This window comes from Sinocyclocheilus grahami, unplaced genomic scaffold (assembly GCF_001515645.1).
Source record: "Sinocyclocheilus grahami isolate Dianchi unplaced genomic scaffold, SAMN03320097.WGS_v1.1 scaffold334.1, whole genome shotgun sequence".
In the NCBI taxonomy this organism is placed as follows: domain Eukaryota; kingdom Metazoa; phylum Chordata; class Actinopteri; order Cypriniformes; family Cyprinidae; genus Sinocyclocheilus; species Sinocyclocheilus grahami.
Window position 1 is genome coordinate 769,226 of NW_015505513.1, and position 3,803 is coordinate 773,028.

The window sequence follows — 3,803 nt, forward strand, 5'->3', positions numbered from 1 at the left end:
CAGTGGCATCAGGACTTCGAGGCCCCCGACCCAGAGCGAGTGTTTTTGTGCCTCCCTGTATGAGGAGCTGGTACTCTTAGCCTTAGAGGCCCCCGACCTAGAGCGTCGCCTCGCCCCCGTGTCTCGACACGGGGGAGCGCGCGAGGCCACGCTCTGTTTCTGTGCGCACCTGCATGTGGAGCTGGTACCCGGAGGGGGCTGCTCTCGCCAGCAGCCCCCAGAGCTAGAGAGCGGCGAGGGAGAAACCGCTGGAACGCCGCCGCCTGCTTACGGGCCTTCTGGTACCTGTCGACGACTGAATTGACGCGTCGCCAAACAGCCCAGAAGGCGCAAGCGGGGCGTCCATTAGGCAGACCTTGTCTCTCTCTTTCATGTCTGACAAGGTCAGCCATAGATGCCTCTCCGCTGCCACCATAGCTGCCATAGACCTGCCAATGGCACGGACGGTCTCCTTAGTGGTGCGGAGAGACAAATCAGCAGTTCTCCTGAGCTCTGTAATATCCTCAGATCTTGGTACGCCTGTAAGACCGCTGTGGTGTGCAGACACGTACCAGCCTGACCCGCTGCAGAGTACCCTTTGCCCACCAGCGCTGAAGTTGTGCGCAGCGGCTTGGAGGGCAATGCCGGAGCTTTTAGAGACGATGCCGCGCCAGGAGACAGATAGCTCGCAAGCGTCTGCTCTACCCGGGGCATCGCCTTATAATACGCAAAAATCGCTCATCTAATTTGCTTTTCTGCAGTTCAGCCATCTTCTCGGCGGGCCATTCGATATTCAGTTTGGCCACGGCACGAGTTACCACCTCCAAAAGCTCCTCATACTGGGGCGACTGAGGGGGCTATTCCTCATCGACGCCCACCACATCAACCTCCTCGGAGGAAGACAGGCGGAGCGCCGAGCTCGCTCCCTGGGGAGAAGTAACCGCAGAACGGGCTTCCGATCCCGGTGAGCGAGCTCTGGATCTGGCATGTGAGGAAGAAGATAGGGACTCGCCCGTCTCCATTCCCTCCGCCAGTTCCAGCTGCGAACCCCACGAGCGTAATCGCCGCTCCGCCTTGGCGGAAGTGGGACCCCCTCAGCAAAGAGTGCCTTCCGGGAGTGGAGAAGATGCATTGGAAGACGCTCGCAATGCGGGCAGTCAGCTCTCTCAAGACTCAGCATGCTCCGCTCCCAGGCAGACAACGCACAAACTGTGGCTGCCTTCGCCCCTACTCAGATGGTGTTTCTTTTCACGTGCTTTAGACATAATTCTCTCTTTCTCTTTTATTTTTCTTTTCTTTCTATGGGACAGACAAAACCAAATAAGACTAACAACTGACACACACACAGAGCGCTTGCTGAATGACAAAAAGCTGACGCTGGTCTCACCGCACGTGCTTTTATAGCTTCCTGGTCATTACGTCACCCGCCGTGACGTCTCGCCCATCTATTGGTCTGATTACACACAAGGTCACGCTGAAGGGCGTTCCCCTAGCGTTTCCGACGCAGCTCGAGTTCCTGAAGAGGAACTGGGTGAAATTTGGTTGAATTAAAGAGAATTATTTAAATATATTCAGTCAGACACTGCATGCTCAGCAGATGTAAATATTAATAAATCTAATAGGCATATTACTACTAATCCAATAAAATCTAATAACACATCTAATTACATTGAGGGTCAATCTTATAATTATATTATTGATATTGATATCATTGTACCCTGAGGTTCTATGGACCATATTACTTTTAAAATAAGGACACATTACTACAAGATAAAAGTAATCTATCTTAAGGGGTAAGACACTTCTTTAGGGGCCTTTTCTATGGCTTCTGTGAAGGAACATGATGCTTAGATGCTCCTTTCTCTTTTATCTCCCTTAAGGCATTCACTCGCGTTTGACAAATTGTCTTTATTCAGTCATTGCAGGAGTGTGGGGATGTGCGCCTCTAGCAATGCACCAGGCTCTGTTCAGACAGAGTCAAAAGAGAAAAAGTGAGACCAAATAGAATGAAAAAAACAACAAAAAACTGAGTACGTAACACAATTTAATTTCCTAAAATAAAAGTATAGATAAAACCTGTTTTAAATACCCTGCTATCTTTCAGAGGCCGGTGCAGGTGTGTTGACTTTCAGATTCCCTTTATGATAAGATTGACCACCAAGCATGAAAGGTGAGTTCAGGACCCTAACATGATATACAATGGTCTGTTGCACCTGGGTGGGCCATCTGTGCTGGAACGCGCCAACACGAGCCAGAGGGGTCTGGGGGCTGAGACAGGAGCCTTGGGCTCTTGCTGATATCTTAAGGGGTAAGACACTTCTTTAGGGGCCTTTTCTATGGCTTCTGTGAAGGAACACGATGCTTAGATGCTCCTTTCTCTTTTATCTCCCTTAAGGCATTCACTTGCGTTTGACAAATTGTCTTTATTCAGTCATTACAGGAGTGTGGGGATGTGGGCCTCTAGCAATGCACCAGGCTCTGTTCAGACAGAGTCAAAAGAGAAAAGAGAGAGAGACAACGTGAGACTAAATAGAATGAAGAAGAAAAAAGAAAAAGATTACTTAACTGATTACTTAATTTAATTTTCTAAAATATAAGTTGATAAAATTTTTTATTTAGTCTATTTGTGTAAAATATCCTTAAGGTTAACTGCACTGTGATGCCCAGCAGCTTCTTAAATTAAGCTTGTGTGTTGTGTACCTTGCATCAGTGCACATTCTGTGTCATACTGCATTGCTTTCAGTTCTGTTCTGGAAGAAAACTGATTCTGATGGCCAACTCTTTGTTTAGTGATCCATAGCCAGCATGTGCTGAGTGTTTCAGTTTAATAAATCAGGTATATGGCATACAGGCTTTATTCTTTACTGAAATATATAGTAGGTACTGTAGAGCATACCTTCTATTCCAGTATGATATAGCTTAGAGATTCCAGGAAATGGCCAGAAGTTACAGGACAAGACTGTGCAGTGATCAAAATTTCTGTCCATGTCAGAAAGCTGATACTGCCATCAACTGGTCAACATGTTACATTGACTATTTGATGCCTTTTATTGTTCATGTATAAAACATAATAAAAAGTTAAATGGTTACTGTAACTTATGTTCTACATTGTAAATTAATATCCAGCGCATACAATGTCTGGATATAATATCCCGTGCATGCAATGTTATACAATATAAATGCTTGTTTTTGAGAAAAAAATATTATATATATATAATAAAACCTTATGATAACAAAGGCTGCATTTATTTGAACAAAAGAAAAAATCAGTGAAATCAGTAATATTGTGAAATAGTAATATAATTTCAAACATTTTTTATTTGAATACTTTAAAATATAATTTACATTTAATGTAATACATTTAATGCATTCTTGCTGAAAAATCTTTCTCTGTTCAATAAATTTCAAATAAAAAACTAAAAGATTAAATAAACTATTTTTAATGCAGTTTGAAAAAATTTATTAAAACGTGAATTATATTATACTATATACAGTATGAAAATGCATATTCATTTTTATATTTGCTAGATTTATTTTTACAGTGTTATTAAAGGATTAGTTCACCCCAAAATGAAAATTCTGTTGTTAATTACTCACCCTAATGTCGTTCCAAACCCGTAAGACCTTCGTTCATCTTCGGAACACAAATTAAGATATTTTTGATTAAATCGGAGAGCACTCTGACCCTCCCATAGACAGCAACGCAACTGTAATGTTCCCAGGTCCAGAAACGTATAGGACATCGGTAAAACAGTCCATGTGACATCGGTGGTTCAACTTCAATTTTGTGATGCTACGAGAATACTTTTTGTGCACAAAGAAAA